The sequence below is a fragment of the Pteropus alecto genome, unplaced genomic scaffold (genome assembly GCF_000325575.1).
Source record: "Pteropus alecto unplaced genomic scaffold, ASM32557v1 scaffold121, whole genome shotgun sequence".
NCBI classification, from domain to species: domain Eukaryota; kingdom Metazoa; phylum Chordata; class Mammalia; order Chiroptera; family Pteropodidae; genus Pteropus; species Pteropus alecto.
The window spans coordinates 15,422,717-15,445,444 of NW_006434369.1; the positions used below are offsets into that span (position 1 = coordinate 15,422,717).

Consider the following 22,728-nt stretch of genomic DNA (forward strand, 5'->3'; position numbering starts at 1 on the left):
TTAAGCATTGATTAAAAGCTAAACTATATTTCCTTAACCAATTTAAAAAGCAGTTACTAATCTAAATATAGCTCTGCTTTCAAACTCTCCAAATACCTTAGAGTAGCTAAAAAATGCAAAAATAGTCATTACGAAACCAATGACTACACTTATATTTAAACTGAAAATATCAAAACTGTTGGTTTAATTAAAGTCTTAATTACTTCTACACAACATCCCAGAATTTTAGAAATGTCACATTAATTAATACCTGTCTCAGTTTTAATAAGAGAAAAAGAATACCCGAGTTTACCAGTTCCTGGAATAGATTACCACCTGTTTCCCAGTCAGGCCACTGGTCACCAATCTGAGCTCCCTTTTTATGGGTAAAGTTCACATGTTACATTAATGCGATTTTGTTGGGGGGTCAGGGAGCCTTTGTTCATTAGGAATGCTTTTAGCAATAAGGGGACAAAGAGGATCCATGTGAAGGAAAGAAATGTTCTCTTGGAGACATACTGGGTCTAAGATGCTGGCATAATAACTTCTGGGTACATCCAACAAACAGTTGAAAATGCATACCTAGAGCTCAGAAGCCAATTAGGGCAGGAGACTCAAGTTTAGAAGTCGTCTGATTAGTGGTGAAACTCTAAGATAGAGCTGTGTTGCCTAGAGGGAGCACTCAAGTAGAGAGAAGAGGCAATAAAGAGTATTCAGAAGAGTTTCAAGGCATGATGTTTTCCTGTGTCTGTTACTTATAGAGCACTCAGCAGGATGCGTTCTGGGAAGAGGTGGTCGAGGGCCATTTGTAATTCTGTGAATGATTTCAATGGGAGAGAACAGAATTCCCAGAGCAGCCTCGTGGTCCAGAGGCAGAGGCACAAAAGGTGGAAGAGAAGTTTGATAGCGAAAAACAGAGGAGAACAGAACTGTTTAAGAGTTTGAGGAATGGGTAGAAGAGTCTGTCTGGGATTGTTTTTGTTTTGAGGTTTTTTTTGTTTTGTTTTGTCTTTTTGGATTTTTTAAAGATGTAAAGATTTTTGACTAAGGGGAAGGAGCCAATGCAAAAGAAATCATCAAAGATACAATAAAGAGTAGGAAAAAAACTTAATGGAGCAAGGTCCAAGAGCAACCAGGAGAAAATGTGTTTTCCTAAAGGAATCTCAAATAGTGTTAGAGAAGGGAAGAAGAATAGAATAGATAAAAAGACATGTAGGACAATTCGGAGGCAAAGAAGAAATTGAAAAAGCTCACATTTTCTTCTTTCCTGCTTTGTCATTCATCTTTCAACCTGGTTTGTGTTGGGGGCTGTTTAAAAACTTGTAATTATGTAATCAAATATAGCAATAATTTATTTTACCTTTGTTTTTCTTGACATGAAAATTCATTCCTCTTACATGGTCCGTATCCTTTTAAAACATGTAAAGAGCAAAACTCTGTATGAAGTTTGGGTTATAGGACTGAGAAATGTAGCTTAAGAAAAGATTTGTTACAGCAGATGTAAAGAAAGTGAATGGATCCCATTACGAGTGGGTACAAGGATAACTGCAACAGGGATGACAAAGTTAAAGTTTAATCAACAAGTCCAGTCAGTCCTGTTTTGCAGCATCCAGGAGCAGATAGGGAGAGTTTTGTGCCATCTCCCCCGGCGGGATTGGCAAGGAGAATGCAGCAGTAAAAGTCTTTTGAAGCAAGGTTTCCCATGTAAGCATCGCTGCAGTGACTGGTCACCAGTCCCCAGCTGAGCAGATCAGCTATGAGGCTAAAAGGGGCAGGTGGACTATGAGAATGGGAAAGACCGATCAACTGTGGGACACACTGAGGAGGAAGAACAAGCTCAGGAATGACAGACTAAAAAAAAAGCAGAAGGATGGGAGATTGAATGAAGGTCTGGGTCTTGGATATGGCAGTGAGATGCAAGCTGCAACATACATAAGGGTAGGTAGGTGATGTTAGGGAAGCAGTGAGAATCCTTAGATTTGAGGATAATGTGTATAATCCAGGATGTTTGCAAGGTTAGCAACATAGATGCTGAAAAGCATAAAAATGCTGGCAGAGAAATGAGTATACAGGAAAACTGAGCTAGGTAGCAAAATTATCAAAGGAAGGAAATCAGTAGATAACAGCTACAGGGTTGGAAAGAGGGTCAGAACTGCCACAGTGTACACCTGAACCCTGCCATACTTGGTAGCCCTGGAGAAGGTGGAGTAAGAAGGTGGTATAAATTTCAAAAGAATCCAGAGGTTTTATAAAAGCCTCTAGGATTATAGGCTTTCTAGATTTCATCAGTAACCATCTCCTGGAAGATGCTAATATTCTCAGGTTAGCCCAGTAAGCAAATCTACTTACTTAACTGAATCATCATTTGTGATTTTGTATTGACACTTAGCTTATTTATTTCTACCCGAGAAACATGAATGACAACATTTTAGTGGATTAATTATGTGTATGATGTCTCTAAGCCCAATTAGCTAAGAAGCAGAACTTTTATAATTAGCTATATAAAATTGAAGAAAAATTGGCTTATATTTTATATTCTCGACTCTTCTCAGTATTTTTTAGAATTTAAACTTGTCCTAAGCGTGCTATCTGTTTAAAAGAAAAGAAAGAAAATATATATATTTGCCTCAATTTAATATTTGAGGCCTTAGAACTACCAATCATAACTGTAAAAACAATAAAAATTTTATAGGAAAATAGAAAGACCAAGAAAAGATTTAAGAAATATAAAGCTTTATTTTTCTTCCTTCCCTCCTTGAACTAATCATTAACTAAGTTTAAATAAGCTCTTCCTGAGAAGAAATGTCCCAATGACACCAAACAGGGTGAAGCAAACTATATGAGCTTCATGTTCATTTTTGTAACTCAAGTCTTTGTGAAAACATCCCCGTTGCAATATATGTCCCTTGGGTTCTATTCATTATCACCTCTGGGTGAAGCCAGGAGTGGGGAGAGATGGATAAATTTCTCATTTTAACCACAATCATTGATTTTAAAGGTGACACTCCTTAGTACTAAGGCTGATGTCCTGGAGGAGTGAAATTAATGGTTTTTCTCTAATAGAGGTGAAATTTTAATGATTTTTTTCAATATTCTGTAACACTTTCATTGCTCCCTGAATAGATGCATTGTAAGATCTAAACACAAGCTGCTGCTAGTGGGAGACAATTTACTCTCCTTTTAACTTCCAAAAAAGGAAGAAGCCAGGAATATTCCCAAAGAATCTACTGTGGAAAATATCAGGTCTGATGATAGAGAGCTGAAGATAGGAGATGGCTTTCTCCAGTTCGTGTACTGCGTCACAGTTCTTTTCTCACAGAACCCTGGAGCTCAGGGCCAGAAGTGACGTAAATGATCACCAGGACGTTCCTCCTTGACCCCAGTTTACTCCAAGCCTTGGAATAGGTTCTTAAGTCTGTAGTTTCCGATATCCTTGTTCCACAGTAACCAGTACTGCCAGGAATCTGCCCATTATCTCCAGGACAACTTACTATTGAAAGCAACTCTGAAAGTAGGTGGTTCATTCCTTTAAGATATGCTTTTTATCAGATGAATTTCTTTTTTGCATATGTATTTAAACATGAGCCCTACACTCAGAAAATTGGTCCAGAGAAGGTGACATCCCATAAAATTTGCAAATGAAAAAAAAATTTAAAATAATGACATATTATTGATCACTCTTGCATTCATTAACTGCTCTCTTCAATAACATAAGTTAGTGGAATTTCAAGCATGTTAATATAGTTATTGTTAATTTAAAGGGGAATGTTGCAGTTTTAAACATTATATTTAACTCTTTAAAAATGTAGCATCTTTAATGCTGCTAGTTGTTATTATTCTAAGACTGATTCATGCCTCATGATTCATTAGCCCTACACATCTTGGGTACATACCTGAAAATACTGCCACCCAGATTAGAGCCTTGGGCCAGATTAGAATCTTGCAGACAGAAGGTTCCAGTTCCTTGAGCAATGCCCAGAGCATAGCTCCATATACAGCATGTGTGACAGTGTTGATATGTTTAATTGCTGTGTTTGGTATTAACAAATGTGTAATGGCACAAAGCATAATAAATTTCATTACATCTCTGGCAAATTCACATTGAAAGAAAGAAGGACAGATGGTTGAAAACAGCCATAAAATATTCTATTACATGTCAGCAAAAAATCATTAGACAGTAGTTAAAGAGATGTTATTAATGGATAAGATTCACTTGGGGAGTCATGTTTCTAGAATGCACATTAAAGCAAAGATACTTCTGGTGTTTTTAATGTAATCAGGGCCAAAGACAAACATGTCTTTCTATGTAATTAGCAAATAGATTTATTGACAGTAAGGAAGCTGCTATGCGGCCTGCCTGGCTCCACACGATTTGGGGAAATTACTGTCTTTATCTTCTAACACCAAGGCATAACATAACTGCGGGTATAAGCCCTATAGGTCACTGAAATAATACCATATTATTTTATTGACATATTCTGGGGAGATGAAGAAGGGACAAAATTATTATTTCTGAAAATCATCAAAAACCCATTTTTAAAAAGCCATACACAGCTAACTAATTTGTGAACTATGAATGAATAATTTCCCAAGTGCTTTAACATGTCCCTTTTGAATTAAAACAAACGTCAGCATTTTGACTTTGTGAGCATGAGAATGATTTTAGTGTATGTTTTATGTCTGTAGGACAAACAGCATACTGTCTATAAGGTACTGGAGAGTTTTTTAGGCCAGGTGCTATAATTTGGTGTGGTCCCCACTCCGCAGAGCACATTGTTCAGCCCCGCAGGTCCAGAATGTCAGAATGACCAGAGCTTGGGAAGAGAGGCTTTCTCCTTAGGGCCTCTACTGTTGCTAAACTGGCTCGAGGCAGCTGTGTGAATTTAGCATCAAAGCAAAAGGAATGAATGGACATGTTCATGACCTGAGATTGTTGTTCTTAGATAGTCCAGGGCTTCCTCTCGCTCAAAGTGTTTGAAAATGCTCTTTTCTCAGCTCTTTCTTTTTCTGGGCTTTCGAAAATTGTAGCTCTTCAGATGGTGCTCTTTACACAGGAACAGCTCTTTATACATGTGTTTCAGCATGCTTTCCCATCATATCAAAGTGCATGGGTTTGCAGCACATTTTCACTTTTTACCTTTTAAATCAGATGCCAACCTATGGCTTCCAGGTAAGCCGTAATCACTTAGTGTGTCTCCAGAGCCCATTTTGGGTATGGGCAAGAGTTCCTTTATGCAGCCCATGATGCTCACTGTGTGTGGACTCAGGAGTTCATCTTCTGAAGTATGCGACCTGGAGCTACAAATATAGACTACAGTCCTGTCAGCGTCTCCACAATGCTGTATGGGTGTTGCTGTAGGTTTATGGACTCTATTCCAATGGAGTGGTGATTTACAGTGTTCTGTACCAGAAACTGATTACCTCTGAGTAGGTTTTCCCCTCATTCATAACTCTTTCCTTATCCCTTCAACCAAAAAATAATAATAATAAACAATTTAAACATAATATATAAATCTGCCATGTTTGATAAAAATGGGGCGAAATCTCAGCACCTATCATGTCAGTGGCATAAAATCCCCACAGTTTGCTCTATCGGAGTTTCCACCACAGAAAAGAGTTGGTTTGTCATCACTTTGGAGTCTTAAAATGTTGATATACTTGGTTAACAAGCATCAGCAAAATGGTAACAACTGATATTGATTCTTATATCATGGCTGTGGGAAGTTTAAATTTCTAGATTTATTCCTAATTATAAAAATAAGTCTTGGCCCTCTTTTAACACTCATTGTCGCCCCCCCCACCCCACCCATCCCTATCATTCATTTTTGGCATTGGTGTAGCTGACGAGGTATAAAGTATGCACTGGAATAAGTCTTCAAAGTGCTAGATGCCAAACGGCTTTAGTGATTCATACTTGTAATCGCAGGAATTGAAGAGATGGAGGGCTGTCATGAAGCAGTGTTTTAGTGTTTTGCCTGAGAAGGAGAGAGGATAAGAGCTAGAGATGGATATAATGTCGATGAATAATTAGGGATTTTGTTGGCATTGGCAGTGTTGGTACAAGGTACGTATTGCTTTTTGTTACTTGTGTAATTCATAGTTATTGGAATTTTTGAGGGGAGAAAAATTCATAGTTCCTCTATCATGAAACATTATTATTTTCATGTGTAGTCTTCTAGGATGTTACTTCTGCAAGTAGACACACAGAAATGTACACTTTCATTAATTGGAATCCTACTAATCATTTGTAACTTAACTTTATGATTTCCTAAATAAAATTAACACACTTTCGAGACATTAAAAATATTCATGCATAATTTTCAGGTGGACACATAGGGCGCCACTGAGTGTATCACCATCATCTATTTCCCCGGTCCCCTATTCTCTGACCTTTAGATCACTTCCAGTGTTTGCTACTTTAAACAATGCTCTGATTAACATCCTCATGAGTAATATATCTTTTTTCATTTAGCTAGCTATTCATTTAGGGTAAATTACTGGAAAAAGACTTGATAGGTCAAAATTTATGCCCAACATAAAGAGATTTATACATGCCCAATTGGGAGGAGAGAGTGTTCGTGTTTGTTTTTAATATTTTACTACTGTGTTCCTCCTGTGCGTTAGATGTAATGTAGTTTATTCAGATGGCCATATTTAAAAGGAATAAGTTGAGAAAAGTAGTTTATACCTAATTATTTATTAATTATTATTTATACCCAATTTCTTTTGGGATCGCAGACCCTTTGTAAATCTAAGCTTTAGATACTCCTCTTGAAAATTTCATGTATGTATGTATATAATGCCAAGGGGTTCATCAACTCTTAAACCTAATCCATGTCCTCCAGCTAAGACTTTGGCTTACAGCTACTCCCTAGTTTTTTAGTTTTTGTTTTTAATAATTATCACTTTCATACCAGTTAAGAATGAAGTTAAATTATTGTTTCTGTTCCAGTCTAGTAAATATTTTATACTCCTGTATACATGCTCTTTTTAATATTAGACAGTTACAATATAGTGTTGAAACTGAGAGTGAAAATCAATCTGCAAAAAGACAGAATGCCACTACTACTCTAGGCTTAAATATGACAGTGAATTACCAAAGATTTATTCGAGCTCTTTGGGTGAGACCACATTGTAAATATATAAGATGTGATTTCACATACTTCACTTAACCTCATCTGTTCATGCATTTTTCCTGCTTGAGGATTTATCTAATTGAATGTCTCATTGTCTCATTTGGTGTGACCAAAGCCAAACATAAAAATTTTTTTCTCCTAAAGCATGCTCCACCTCCTTGCATCTAAACATCTATTTCCCCGGTCCCCTTTTCTCCCCGTCACTCATGGTTGAAACTTTAGATTCTGCTTTAGTCCTCCCTTGCCCAATGTATTAATCAGGATTCTTCATAGAGATACAACCAATAGGAGATACATTCGTGTGTGTGTGTGTGTGTGTGTGTGTGTGTGTGTGTGTGTGTGTGTGTGCACGCACGTGCGCATGAAGGGGGGGGGCGGCTGGCACATCCCAAGTTCTGGCTTAGTTCCAGTCTAAGTCTGAAGGCCTGTAAACCAAGATAGCCAATAGTTTTAATTACAGCCCAAAGGCCAGCAGGCTCAAGACCTAGGAAGAGCTTTTGTGTCAGTTTGAGTCAAAAGCAGGGGCGGGGAAAACCGATGTTCTTTTAAGGTCATTAGGCAAGAAGAATTCTCTCTTACTCAGGGAAGGGTCAGGCTTTTTGTTCTGTTCAGGCCTTCAGCTGATTGGATGAGGCCAACCCACATTATGGAGGACAATCTGCTTTTCTTAGTCTACCAGTTTAAATGTTAGTGTTTTCCAAAAACACCCTCACAGAAACACCCAGAATAATCTTTGACCAAATATATGGATACGGTGTGACCCAGTCAAGTAGACACATGAAATTAACCATCATACTCAACACGTCTACTTATTAATTGGTCCCCATCTCCTGTTTATGCTTCCTGACTTGTGTCTCTTTATATCTCCTCTTCTTTCCATCTCCAGCTCTACCTGCTTAGTTCAGAATCTTGTCTTAATCCAAGACTGTTGCAGTAATCTCCCACTTGATATTCTTACCTTTATCAAGTGATTCTCAAGCTTTTTACCACTAGTACCCATTTTACTATTTTTTTCTTATGAATCCCAGGTTCTGAGAGAATTTTGTCTGTCAAGCCAGCTGTTTTGCCACTTCTAGTAATCAAAAACATTTATAGTTGTCAGTAATAATAAGTAGCATTTTGGGGGTGTTTACCATATACCAGGCACTATTCTGGCCTTTATATAATTGACCTTATTTATATAAATTACCTCTCTATAATGCAGATACTATTCCATTCTCACTTTATGATAAGGAAACCCAAGCCTAGGGGGCTATATAAGTAGCCCAATGTTGCACAGCTAATAAAACAGCAGAGGCAGGATTCCAGTCCAGGAACTATGAATGCAGAGCCCCTGGCCTTTACCCCACAGATACAGATTCTAGTTCAGTGCTGTGAACAATATGGAACAGTTTGTGTGTCATCTCCACAAGTCTGTAGAATTCCAAATAAAACCAAAAAGATCAACAGTTACACTCAGTTGTTCCACTTTATCGTGGATCACTGTGTTATTTCCATTAGGCATTGTAGAGAAACAGTGGAAACTCCTGCTTTCAAATGAAGAGGATGTGATGTTGGCCTTTACCTTACCCCTTTCTCAGATCCGGAAACCTTTGGCATTGAAATCTTCCAGGTGGGAATTGTGTGATCTCTTCTCCCTTCAGCCTACACTGTACATCGCAAGCAAATGGACCTTTTAAGATTCTGCTTCATGAGCATATTGAATCCCTTAAAGTTCAGCTCCTTTGTTCTGCTCAGTTGTTGTTTGCCAGTCTTCCCAGCCGTGACCCTGGGCTCTGGTCATGTTTGTTCCTTGTCTCTGAATATGTCCCTCCACAGCACCTTTTCTGGCCATTCCTTTAAAGCTTATTTCTCTCAAAGCTACAAATTAGTCTTGGTCTTGGAACTTTCCATCTCACTCTGGTCATCATCTCTCCCTCCCCCAAACCTAACAGAAGTCACACAACAGATGCAGAGTGCAGGATGATTACCAATTTTTTTCCTGTGCGCTTACAAAATAGTGAGAGAAACGATTAAAAGGCAAGCAAATAAATTAGCATATAATTATAAATTGTGGATTGCAACCCTAGACAGGAAGTGCTTTCAAAGTTGAAAAAGAGGCTTTAATTTACAGTGAAAATATGTATGATGTCTAGGTGTGAAAAATATGTATGTATTCTACATATAGTTGATCCTCATTATTTGCATATTCCATATTTGTGAATACATCTACTCAGTACTCACACTTTTACCCTGGATAGTTATCTATTCAGTTCTATTTAGTTGTACCATTGGCTGTACCATTAAAGTCCCAGTGTAATTCCGCATTTCTAAAGGGATACCTGCTTCAGGATGCTCTCATGTGCCCTGACAAGTTTTGCTCATGCCTTTTGCTGTTTGTGGCAGTTGGTTCCTTGTATTCTTATTACAAACTGACAGTTTTACCTCCTTTGAATCCCAAATTGATCAGATCTGGCTGCTGTCATGTAAGTGAAAAGATTTACTGTTCAAGTAAGAGAAAGACAAAAATACAAAATAAAACTGAAAAAATAATAATAATAACCCATATCTATTTTACCTTGTTTGGCCAGTTGTTAATATTTGCCACATTTGCTCACTCTCACTCATCTCACACTCTCTTGCTCTCCTCCCTCTCTTTTTCACTATCACTGTCACTCTGTATATTTTTCCTGAGCCATTTGAATGTAAGTTGTACACATAATGACACTTTACCCCTAAGTTTTTCAGTATGTATCTTCTAAGAACAAGGAGATTCTCTTACATAGCCACAATACCAATATTGCATCCAAGTATTGTGATGCAGTAATATTATCAATTGGTGTAAATTCAATAAAAATTAATCTATATTCCCCTTCATACCCCTCTCTGCCCCCTCCCATCCAGGATGCAATAAAGAGTCAACCCACTGGTTGTCATGTTTCTTTTGTCTCCTTAAATCTGGGTCACAATCACCTCTGTCACCACTACCCATCCTTGCCTTTTTTTTCTCTTTTATGACATTTCAGTTTTGCAGAGTCCAAGCCAACTGTCTTGGATAATGTCCTGCAATCTGTACTTGTCTTCTTGCTCTCATAGTTTTAATTCAGATGAAACATTTCTGGCAAGAATACTACATAAGTGATGTCAGGAGGCACATACTGTAAGTCTGTGCCATGTTTGAGGGTGCTCAGTTTGATCATTTGTGTGAGCTCTCCCTCTCTCTTTGTAATTAGTAGCTGATGTTTGAGACCTAGTGAATATCTTGTTCTACAGCACCTTTTCATTCAGGTTTCAGTATTCATTGGGGATTACCTTTACCTAGAGTAATTATTACATGGGTGGTTGCAAAAGGTGATTTTCAAACTAGCTTGCATTCTATAAAGAAGAGCTTTCTCTTTCCTGCCCCCTCCCTTCCTCTTTTCCCCTATTTTTTGGAGTATCATAGTCCTATAGATTTTTTTAATTTAGTTTTATTATCTGTTACCATCATTATTCCTTCTAGTGCTCACATTGTCCCACACTGTCCTGCTAACCCTTTTTACCCAGTTCCTGTGTTCCTTTGACATGGCCCCATTAGTCGCTGAGCAGTTCCTTGCTTTCTGACACAAGGTGTTTTCTTTCTTTGTTCCTTTCCAATAGTATGATAGAAAATACAATTAACTATTATTTTCTGTCCATAGCTATATTTAATCAGGAGAACCAACTATTTTAAATAAGAAAACAAAAAATGTAATATATGTCATTCATAAGTAAACATAAAATGTAGTGTATTTCTCTGGAAATTGATTTCTGGCTCAGAGCCTAGCTACTAATAACAATAAACAGGTACTTCCTGTCATTAAAGAGTGGGCCATTAAGAAATATCTGATTTGGCATTGTTTGTGTGTAAAAAGGCTCTTCCATGACAGCAGAAAAAGGAAGGTGAATTGTACCTATAATTCAGAACATAAAAACATTATTGGACAGGTGTTTTTATAGTTTACATTGTTTGCCCAGCACAACGCTAAGTGCTGTGATGTAAAAGGATATAGTGTTAAAAAGGAAATGAAAATAGTTGAAAAATAGAAACAAGCCAGTACATGACAGTGTACTTATTAATGTTATCAGGAATTAATAGGGGAAGAGAATTCATCTGTGCAGGAGCTCAAAGCAAAGGTGAACTTTGAATCAACAGCTGTGTTTCTGTGTGTTTGTATAGACATATAACATTTTCTGACAGAAGAAGCTGTTAATAGTGAATATCTTTGGGGAAGGCAGGCCAGAGGGGTGAGAGAGAAGGAAACTTAAACTTTTTATGTTATGCTCTTTTGTACATATATTACTTGTACAATAAAAACATAAATTTAAGGTTTTTCTCATTAAATTGTTTGAATTGATGGGAAAGGGTGTCTGTGCCCACTGAATGCAACACCTCAAGCCCTGGCATGGTTTGGGTTGGGTAGCAAGGGTAGCATTAGATTTGATCTTTTAGACAAGGGTGTACAGCCGGAAGATGCTGACAAAAGGAGACATGCTTTGAGAAGATTAACATAGTGGGAAAATAATTTGCACACATACTAAAGCCTTCTTGCCTTTTTGGGGGAAAAAGTCACTTTATGGCTTTTAAAATCAAGCATAATTCTAGTGTATTTGAAATACACTTTGATATGTATTTGTTAAAGTGAAGTCATTGGGGTATGTCTTTTGAATGAGTATATTTATGGACTCTTAACAATTTGTTTTGATCTACCATTTCTGAAATCTCATTCCTTAAAAATTGGCTTCTGTAGCTTTGCCCCAACCATTTTTTAAAAATACTACAAAGGTTTAAATGCCAGTGATCATGTATCTGCTTATGGCACCATCTTGAAGTAATCACTTCCCCACAATAAACAGTATTGTCAAATTCTAATGGTGTAGCATTTGGGGACAGGATGCAATAGTAAGGTGATTTTTGTAGCTTAGTCAGTTTTGCTCTTACGTACTGGGCTTCTTTCAACCGTGAATTCCACTTATTCCTAAGAAGACACTTTCACCTTTTATGCACCAGTAAGAATGGAAAGAGACCTGTATGTAGGAGGCACTCTGTAAACGTGTGACTCTTCTCCTCCTCCCCTGTTGGAAAGGCTAAGCGTTTCCAACTACAGGATTTTTTGCGTTGGCTTGGTTTGATTTGGATGGTGTCTTGTTTTTTGAGAATTAGTTTGTTTGTTTTTGCCTCCCTTGTGTATAATAAATTATACCCAAGGAAAATTATTAAACTCTCAAAATAAATTTAACTTCTATTCACTCAAATATAAATAGTCCCAGTTTTCAATAATTTATTCATCCAAGTGAGCTTTTTTAAATGATTATTTCATTCCTCCTCATTCCGAGCCACTTGTCACTTTTCCTTCTCTGTCCCAAAATAAGCATATGAAACTCAGACCAATATTTTGCTTTACCTATGCTTAAGTGTCACCTAGTGGTGGTGATGGTAATGTACACCTCATTATGGAGTAAACTTGTTTTTCTCCCATCTACTCTCAGAACATCCTAGAGCAAAAAGGGACAACAAATAGAAAATGGCTTAGGTACAACAACATTCTCTACTCCACGTCCTACCCCACCCCCTATATCAACAGAGGCAATAGAACACCTTGGGGAGAAAATGGAGAACAACTAACTGCATGATATATACATCTTAAAAACTGGGCCAGAAAATTACATGACCCAGCTTTTTAAAACAGCTGGCACTGTCTCAGCTCCACACTGTATAGATCATGATATGATTATGTTGGGTAACTTCTGTGCTTTTTAAACGTAACTTTTAAATATTTAATGTGGTTAAGAAGTTTTTCCACATCCGGCTTTCAACCCTATCACAAATCTCTGTGTAGCGATGATTATTGTAATGTTATTTCTTAAAAATTCTATTTTTTTAATGTATTACCAAAGCTGAGGTAAATACAAACAGAACAAAATATTCTTCAGATAGCTCCTTTATAGCACTTGCTATTCTAGCAAATGAGAATTAATTCTCTTCCACTGAAAGGATTTTTATTATTGAAACTTGAATTATAATTATATTATAATTTCATAATTTTTTAAAAAACACAGTGTCCCTCTATTAGCTTACTGGTTATGTTAAACAATCTCAGCTTTTTTCATAATTCCTAGTTTCATTTTAAATTTTCATTTAGTGGATTATAGAAATGTGAGACTTAATCACAGTAGTGTTATTTTTCTAGAAATAGAATAAAATAGAGTAAAAGGAGTAAATAGAATAAAATAGGTTTAAAGGAAATAAGCTAGCATTTGTTGCAAGCTTTTGGAAAATTTTGTTGTGTCATATTTAAAAATGAACCTCCTGGAATTTCATAATTGCATCCACAGCTTAGTTTAGTATTGACAAACAAAACTATAGAAAAACAAATTAGGACAACTGGATGTTAGTATTACTAATCCGCAGTAAGATTCTGAAGGGTCCCTTAAAGATGTTCATCTTTTCATGGTATTACATTTTTTTGAAAACAGAAACATACACCTGTGTATACTAAAGCTATTGCTAAATCATTACAACAGGAATAATAAGTGGTGATTTGAATGGGAAATTAAGACAAATTCATTGAAACTGAAAGTGTCTCATATCTTTTATTTCTCTATTTTCTCATCAAAAGGTAAAGAGAATGTTTCTGATTATATGCTTATAATATATATTCCTCAACATCCTTGATTGAAAGATATAATACCCAGTAGTACTGCATTTAAACTTTTAAACTAATTTCCAATTTTAAAAGATTTTGTAGAGCATACCGTTTCTCCTTTTTTGTTCCAGTATTTTTTTTAATTCCCTTTAGATTATCAGTCATATAATTGCTCTGGGTGCAGGGGAAGGGCAAACAGAGAGGGGGAATTATTCAAAAATGAATCAATTTTTAAATGAAAAACCCAATTATATATTCCATTCAAAACACTTTTAAAAAACATTTATAAACAGTGCAGTATCATCAGTGTGCAGCTCAATGTATTTTTATAAACTGAAGACATCATATACTAAGAACCCAAGTCAATAAAAAGAACATTATCGGCACTCCCAAAGCCCCTAGTATTTCCTTGCAGTCACTATACCCCCACCAAGGATATCACCATCCCGAATTCTCACATTGATTCGTATCCTTTTTTTGGTACCTTCTATAATTGGAGTCTGGCTACTCTTGCTCATTATTGTTTGAGATTTGTTCATATTATTGCATGCTGATGTGGATGTTTCATCCTCAAGGCTGTATATTTTCATCGTGTGAATATACCATAAATTTCATGTGTCCTTTCTACTACTGATGGACATTTGGATAGTTTCTAGTGTGGAGCTATTTTAAACAGTGCCAATATGAACATTCTCGTACTTGTCTTTTAGTAAATGGTCATTCTAGGAATGGAATTGCTAGGTTATCAATTTTACATATGTTGAACTTTTGAAGATACTACCAAGCAGTTTTCCAAAGTGGATGCATCAAATTGCATTCCCATCAACAATCTGTATTGTAGTTGTTCCACATTCTTTCCAATACTTGTTATTTTCTTTTTCATTTTAACCATTCTAGTGCATGTAGTGGATTTAATTTTAATTTTTTAATTTAATGAAGACGAACACCCTTTTAGGTATTTGTATATGGAGGGATATTTCATGTTTATAGATTGGAATCCCCAATATTATAAAGTTGGCAGTGTTCTCCAAGTTAATGTGTAGATGCAGTGCAATCCCAGTCAAATTACTAGCAGGTTTTTTGGGTTTTTTGTTTGTTTGGTTGGTTTTTTTTTTTGTTTTTTTTTTTGGTGGGGGAGGCAGAAACTGAGAAACTCATTAAAAAATTCACCTGGAAATGCAAAGGACCAAAAATAGCTAAGGCATTCTTAAAGGAAAAGAATGCTGGAATACTTTCATTACCACATAGAAAACCTATTCTAAATCTCTGGTACTTAAGAGAGTGTGTATTTCTGTAAGGCTAGGCTAACTGATCAACAGAACAGAATAGAGTTTGGAAAGGGATAACCTTTTGAGTAAATGGCATTTAGTCAAATGCTCTTTACAGGGAAAAAGTATCTTGACCCCTTGTATTGTAGATTTAAATGGGAAAGAGGTTTTAAAATTAAGTTTTAGAGGAAAACCAAAGAAAACATCTTTATTCCTTGGAATAGGCAAATATTTCTTAAACAGGACACAAAAAGTATGAACCATAAAAGAAAAAATACATTTAATATAGTATTAACACTATATCAAAATTATATCAAGAGCACCATTATTAAGAGGGTGAAAATGCAGAATGGGAGAAAATATCTGAAAAAAGATTCATATCCAGAATATGTAAAGAACTCCTACAAATCAGTTTTTGGAAAGACAGAAACGCTTTTAAAAATGGGTAAAAACTTTGAACACTCACTTCACAAAAGATGATATCCAGATGGCCGGAGAATCTCTGTCATTCACATATTCAACTAGTACTTCTTTATTAGTGACATTCTAAAATAGTATGCTTATTTTATGAAACGTCGGTGGAGTGTGTGATTACATTAAAACACAATGTCCTGTAAATATTACTGTTTTAGGCTCATGATGTTTTGATGCCATGGACATATAAACATGCAGAATCTGAAGGATGCAACAGCAGGAAACACCAGATGGTTTTCACACATACTTATAACCCTAAAAAATTTTAGTTTTTCCATTACCATGAAATGTGGGCAAACAGATCTCCCCTGATGCCTGCTCACACTGCCTGCCCTTCTTAACCCACACACACACACATGCACACACAAACATACACAGTCTGGTCTTAGAGCTGTGGATATCTCACCCCTGATCCAGAGCCACATTGGGCTCATTATTGCTGTTCACTAGTGTCATCTTTAGTGAAATAATGAAGGGTCATACAGTGGCAGGGATAATTGTAATAAGGAAGCATGTTGTATGATCTGCTTGGAAAATTTTTTAAGCTGAAGATTTAATGGTTTGTTTTTTAAGTAAAGGAAACGTGAACTTGATACAAGACCAAGTTAAAACATTCACTCTAATACATATTCATTAATTAGAATCTTTTGGAGAGCTCTAAAAACTTTCTAATACCTGATGTCTGGGGTGCAGCCTGGACCCTGGGAAATATAAAAGCTCCTTGGGCGATTCTGATGTGCGGGCACGGGTGAGACCCCTGCTGGTGCCTGAGCCAGGGGAAGTTGAAACTGAAATGCCTCGGTTGCCCTAAAGAGCAACCCTTTTAGACTGCATAATTTATATTTTGGCTTGATTGGGGAGGAAGGGTACTTATTCTTTTTTACAGTTTCTCTCCAGGGATTATGAGTCATAGGCATGACTAACAGAAAGTAGTGAAACTGTCTTTTTAAGAGCATGCACACAGATTTTTCTAAAGAGAAAGATTTTCCTTCCTTTTTAATTATACCGAGAGCAGCTCACGGAAGATAATGTATAGAAAGTGCTAGCTCAGCAGAGACTGCTGTTGCATCCAGAGAAGGCCTAGAATGTCAGTGCATTTGGCTGTCTTCCCTCTTTTCTTCTCCTCAGCCCCACTACGCTGATTAAGAATTCATGATTATAACTCAACTATGTCAGTATTGACATAAAAGTGAAAGCACAAAACTGGCAGCTTCTTCCAGTTAGAAATTTAGTGGTAGTGACTGTTTTAATTTTTATTTTTTAAATGCCATTATGCTTAGAGATATATTTTGATGTAAATACATCACTAAAATTTTTATAACTTATGCAGCCTTTTGTACTTGCTTTCTTTAGTGATTAACATATTATTTACTTTCCTCTTGGGTAACCAAGAATAATTGATACACTATATTTTAATATTTTGTGTTATACTGCTTTAATTGATTGTATAAGTTATTCCAAATTAATTTTATAAGTTATTCCAAATGCTAAGGTTATTTTATACTCATCTAATCTGTTTAAGGTTGAGGTATGTTGGGGAGAAAAAAGGTTATATATAACAGTTTGAAGACACTACAATAGGAAAGTCTAAATAAAAGCAAATAAAGGAAACCCTTTAAAAATAAATCCTACTAATTTATCATTTAGCTAATAGTTTTTTTATATCTTATGTTTTTTTCTGTTCCTTTACCCATGTCTTCTGCCATGCAAAGAACAAATGAGAAATAAAATTTTAAGCTATAGCCTCACTTATCATCAGTAACAATTCTTATTGTTAACATAATTTTTCATTCACTAGATCAGAATATTGTTATTTAATAAAATATCTAAATTTAGATACCATTAATTTGGAATATTTTGGTTACTCCATAATCTAGCAATTTCTACTAGTTTTAGACATGTTGTATATATTGTCCCAGTAGATTGCACAGGACCAGTAGTATAATAGTCTGTATTTGTCTAATGGGAAAAGGAAAGCTGAAGTCCACTGAGATTAGACTGGGACTTTCTATATTGTAAATACAGGATACAATCATTACTGTAATTCCATTCTTCTGATCTAAATCATTTGCTCCTTATTTGTTTTTGGACCATTTTCATCTCTGTAAATTAACAGCCCCGTTGACATGAGGCAGAGGAAGGAAAAGGAAAAATATGTTAATAGTCAGCAATTGCCACCGTAAATTGGGCAATCAAGCAGAATGCCATTTCATAACTCAACTTGGTTAAGAACCACACCCCTACAAAGTCAGCATTCTGGCCTTCAGTTTTCAGCTGAGGAAATGGAGGTTCAAAGAGGCTAGTAACCAGTCCGAAAGAGTGGAACCCAGGTCTGTCAGACACTGAAATTCCTACAGTTCGCTACTTCTCCAGTAGCTTAGAATCTGACACACATAGACGCATACCAGAAATTAAAGTATCATTTACTATTGCGAGTTGCAAAAATAGCAGTCACTAAGCCAAAGGAGTCCAGAGAAATAAACAGTCACTTCTGGGTAGATGGTCAGCAGAACTGCTTCTTCATTGAAAAGTTCAGCCATAAAAGGTGAAGTTTAAGAGAGAGGGGATTTCAGGAGGGAAAAAAAATAGAAAGAAAAACATTCCAGGAGATGATGGCTTAGAATGAGATAGCCACAGAGAAGGAGTAGGTGAGCAACAAGAGAAGTAGATTCCCCAAGACCTTGCACATGTGCTGAATGAACATGGCTATGTTAATATCTGCCCAGTGTCCAATATTAAGATAAATACTTTTCAAGTTAAAGGAAGTATCAAGAACTTTGGACTGAGAAGGTCTCATAAAGCTTCACAGGAGAGAGATGATTTGAGGGGGTTGTAAGATGGATATAAATTTTAAGGAAAACTCTTGAGCAAAATGTTGAGGTGGAAAGACTGAGACCTAAGATATATTCACCTGTCGATGGCTAAAGGACAGCTTTTCTCTAAGAGAGACCCTGAGATGGGTTTGGATAGTAGGCAATGAAGAACCCTTAAAAGTGTTTTAGTCCAAATGCTGCCCTTACCAAGGTCACCACTGACCTCTTTGTTGTAAATATAATAAATAAATAACAATAAAATTATAAGTAATTTCCAACCCTTTTCTTCCATAATCTCTTGACTTTTGACAATGTGTTGACCTATTTCTCTTAAAAACTCTTTTGCCCTGGTTATTTGAAATAGCCCTACTTTCCTGGCTTTCCTTTCACCATTACTCAGTCCCCTTTGTCTCTTTACTCATCTCCTCATCCCAGCATTACCACAGTCTGCCCCCACCACCCCCAACTCACCTTCATCCTCTTCAGGTGTGACTTGAGTGGCAGCAGCACCCCAATACAGGTCTCCACTCCACACCTCTCTCCAGACCACACACTGACCTGCCTTCCTACTCAACATTTCTCCTGGATGAGTATGACAATGGCTGCAGCCTTGCCCTCCAACCTGGCTCTTACCCAGACACGGATCTGGGACTGTCACTCCCTACTGAAAATCTTACTGTAACTTTCCCATGCATTAGCATTAGAATTTATCTGCTCCTTATTTCCTAATGTGGCCCAGCTGGGTGTTACATTCTGGACCTACCTACACAATGAGGGTCCTGATGGCTTCGTCCAACCTACATTTCACTAAAATTATGGACCTTTGAAAAACTTCTGCTCAAACTGATGGGCATGTCGCCTCTAGAAATCTTTGTTTCTTCTGGATTTGACTCTCTTCCAACCTAGCAAAGACAATGGCAGTGATCATTTAGACTTCTGCTTGATGGGCATAACCTTAAGAACTGTAGGCCAGAGGGAAAAAACCTCCATATAGCCAATTTATCTCATTCTGTGCCAGGCGCTTTAGAAAAGAATATCGTTATCAATGCTGGCCTGTGACATTACGTTCAGGGTAAATTTTCATTGCCAAGAGTACCTGCCAAAGGTTTTCTTCTGTTCATATTTGCTTATGCTTCTTGAAATGCTTTGAAATATTGATTGATTACTCTTACATCTATAAAAACACATATATATGTATGTACATATATAAATACACAATCCATACACACACACACTAATATACAGACTGTCTTCAACTTCTGATAGTTCGAATTTTGATTGTTTTCAACTTTACAGTGGTGTAAAAGTGATATACGTTCAGTAAAAACCATAAAGCAAGTCCTCGAGTAATGTCATTTTGTTGAGTATCATTTCATTCAAAGTCATTTTGTTATAATGATGAAAAAAGAAATCAGTTCCATCCAGGGCCACTGTCTGTGTGGAGTTTGCACATTCTCTCCATGTCTGTGAGGGTTTCCTCCAAAGACTCCAGTTTCCTCCCACATCCCAAAGATCTATATGTGAAATGCATTGCCATGTCTACATCGTCCCAGTCTTGGTGACTATGGGATGTGTGTGAGTACGCCCTGTGATGGCCTTGTTTAGGGTGGGTCCCACCTTGTGTCTTGAGCTGCCAGGATAGGCTCTGGACGACCGCAATGCTGAACTGGGTTGAAAAAAGAATTATCTTACTTGTTTTTATTCATCTTTCTTAAATGTATATATGGTTCACATTTATTTCAGTGTTTAATATTAGAAATGTTTGGGTTCTTTATTTAGAAGTTTGGTGATGTTTTCATGACCAGAAATATGCCATCAATGAGATACCACCTCACACCTATTAGAATAACTATAATCAACAGGACAAGTAATTACAAATATTGGAGAGGATGCAGAGAAAATGGAACATTCATACACTGCTGGTGGAACTGCAAATTGGTACAGCCACTGTGGAAAACAGTATAGAAGTTCCTCAAAAAACTAAGAATTGATCTACCATATGATCTACCATATGATCCAGCAATCCCTCTACTGGGTATTTACCCCAAAGACTTGAAAACTCATATCCATAAAGGTATCTGCACACCAATGTTCATAGCAGCTTAATTCACAGTGGCCAGGACATGGAAGCAACTGAAATATCCTACGATAGATGATTGGCTAAAGAAGCTGTGGTACACATATACAATGGAATATTACTCAGCCATAAGAAGAGATGAAATACTGCCATTTGCAGCAACATGGATGGACCTCGAAATAATCATGCTAAGTGAAATAAGCCAGACAGAAAAAGGAAAAGTTCACATGATATCACTCATATGTGGGATATAAACCCAAAAGCAAACAGAGACATGGACAATGGACTAGTGGTTACCAGAGGTGGGGAAGGAGAGAGGAGGTAGATGGGGTAATGGGGGTCAAATATATGGGAGTAGGAGGAGGGTGAAGGGGATCAAAATAGGGGGCTAGGGGGAGGGCGAAGTGGGTAAAGGAGATCAAATATATGATAGCTGAAGGAAACTAGACTTTGGGTGGTAAACACACAATAGAATATACAGATGTTAAATTATAATGTACACCTGAAAAGTATATAATTGTATTAACCAATGTTACCCCAATAAACTTAATTAAAAAAAAAGAAAAGAAATATGCCGTCGGAACTTAACTTGTTTATATCAATTAACCTCTGATAAAATGGGTTTATTATATGTTGTTTCCTTTAACGTTGCCATATCCAAGAACCTATTGATGATGTTAAGTGAGGACTTACTGTACCTCACATTTTGAATTTTGATCTTTTCCTCGGCTAGCAATGTACAGTCCAGTCCTCTCATGGTGGAACAGAGCTTCCAGTAAGCCACGTGATCACAAGAGTAAACAAACAACTGATAGACTAAGTATATTTACAGTGTTACTTGATTTTACCTAACTGTAGGCCTATGTGTTTTGATCACAGTTAAGGAAGGCTAGGCTATACATACCTGGCAGGGAGATACCATGATAATGAAGGTGGTTTTCACAGGGCAAGGCTCACCCATCACACTCTGGGCGTGCTGACCCCTGCGATTTCCCCAATTATGGGAAACTCGACTCCATAATTTGTGGTAGTAGGGTCTGCATTCATGTTCTCCCTTATATGGAAAAAAAAAAAGAGGAAGGCTAGGATAAGGTATGATGTTTGGTAGGTAAAGTACATTAATATATTTTTTACTTACATTTTCAGCTTATGGGTTTATTTGGATATAACACCATCATAAGTTGAGGAATATCTATACATGCAAAATATACACATGTGTGCATTCATGCATAAATATAGACACACACACACACACACACAAACTTTGAAAGAATGGGGACTATTTTTTCATCTTTTTTCTTCCCTCTGATTGTTTCCCAGTAGTAAACAGTGGGGTTGCTTTGTGTTGTTGCTGCCGTGGAGTTTAGTGCTGACCCTCTTTACAAAGACCTGTATCCTCTCTTCATCAGATGTCACCACTGTCAGCGAGGCCTGCCATCTGTGCTGAAGCCACCCGCCTTCCAGCGGGCTGGGGTGATCTCACTGCCATCTTTGCCCACATGCTTGATTTAAATCCAGCTCATGTCACCCTGCTCTGGCTCAGGCACTGTTAAAATTGAGAGATACATTCAATTTTAAGCAAGAGCAAACTAAATCTGTCTTCTAAAGAAAAACAGGGACAGCCTCCTGTGGCATTTCTTTAAATGGATTAATATGTTGATCTTGGAGAAATCGGGAGCCATCCTTCATGTTTTCATTATTAAGCCAGATGAAATGAAAACCAAACCTCACTGCTAAATGCCACCTCTGGGAATTTTGCTGGGTTGTTTTTATTTTAAAGTAACCTGCAGGATTTCTTCTTTAGTTAAAACATACTGTTGTAAATATAAAATTTCAGGGTTTTTTTTTTTTTAAGTTTAGACACTATTTAGTTGCTTCTTGTTTGCAGAGCTCATGCCAAGAACATTTTATAATGTTAACTGGCTGTGAATATCTAATCATGTGAGAAATAGTTGCTGTGTATCTACCTTCATATATTAAATAAATTACAACCTGAGCCTGGTAATAAAGTACTAATTATCAGAGTAATGCGTCATAGTCCTCACCAGATAATCTAAGTTCTTATTCACTTAAATGGTGGTTTTTAAATGAAATTATCAGTCATAAAATAAAATTTAGGCATTAAGCGGTAACTTTTGCCATTGGTTATTCTTGATACTTTAGGGAAAAATACGGTCTCATGCTGGAAGGCCTTCACTCTATTTATAAATGAGCAGATAGCTGTATGATTTTAAGAGAACAAAAGAATGCTTTTCTCTGTTTTGTAAGGGTCACAAACTCTGAACTTGCAGTTCTGTGCTGTTTATCTGAGTTTAAAGGGTGAGTTATAGCTGGTGG

General features: G+C 36.8%; 1 protein-coding gene and 1 non-coding gene across 4 annotated transcripts in view; both read left to right on the plus strand.

The window, feature by feature from the left end:
• Positions 1-22,728, plus strand: part of LYRM4 (LYR motif containing 4) — a 135,939-nt gene that overhangs the window by 62,489 nt on the left and 50,722 nt on the right. The gene's annotated exons all lie outside the window — the stretch shown is intronic.
• On the plus strand, positions 21,288-21,449 carry LOC112477718. Its single transcript, XR_003045558.1, has one exon. It is a non-coding gene; the product is annotated as a U1 spliceosomal RNA (small nuclear RNA).